Source organism: Humulus lupulus, chromosome 1 (genome assembly GCF_963169125.1).
Source record: "Humulus lupulus chromosome 1, drHumLupu1.1, whole genome shotgun sequence".
NCBI lineage: Eukaryota > Viridiplantae > Streptophyta > Magnoliopsida > Rosales > Cannabaceae > Humulus > Humulus lupulus.
In genome coordinates, this window is record NC_084793.1 from 262450834 (window position 1) to 262451867 (window position 1034).

Below are 1034 nucleotides of genomic sequence, written 5' to 3' on the forward strand. Positions count from 1 at the left end.
CTTGAGCCCAAATAAAGCTCACTTTTGTACCCTTGTCCCCTTTGCCAAAAATACCATTTTTTTTACCCAAACTTTTCTACACATTTTACCTTAAAACATCATCATTACACCCTACAATTTACCCCTATTTTCCATAGTATAATTAATTCAATTAATTTAATCAATTTAATTTAAATTGATTATTTTAATACCTTTTTTTTGGCTATAAATAAGGGAGTTTAGTGCTTATTTCGGGGGGGGGGGGTTACCATACCACAAGTTTTACACTTTCAAAACCTCTCAATTCTCTTCATCTTTTTCTTTTTTTTGGTCATTTTTCCTATGAGTTTTTAGAGGAAAAATTTGGGGGTTTCTCCTCCAAATTTTCCTATTTATGTTTGTAATTTTTAGTTTGTATTTGCTATTTTAGTTATGAGTTTCTAATATTTTTAAGATTATTAAGGTAATGATGAAACAATGTGTAACTAGATAGCATTTATGTTGTGTGTTGATTTCCCATTTTGTGCAATAAAGTTTATGGATTTTCTTCTTCAAATATATTCTTTCATCTTAAATATCATGTATTTTGGATTGTTAGCACATATTTACACTTTGTTCTTCATTAGTGCAAAACCATAATATTCTTTGTGTAAGATGTGTCATTAAATTGTACACATCTATGCTTAGAACAAAAATATTATGTTTTGCCTTATAAATAATGTTCATTGATTTATTTGTTATTTCATTAGATTGATTTACACTAAATGCTTTGAAATTATACTTTTTCAAAAGTGAAGATAGATCCTATATTTTTATAAAAACTTGTGCTCAAATAGAATGTCTAATTTGAATAAGTGATGGTTTGATTAATTTCTACTATTACTAAAACTTGGGAATCAATGTACTTTTAAATATTCTTGAACTTATATTTTGTGGATTCTATTATCTTAATAATCTTTATTTTGCCATCTTGATTTCTATTATTAATTTATGTTTATATATTGTCTTTAATTTCTTTACTATTATCTTTTATTTTATTTTTATTATACAAAAAT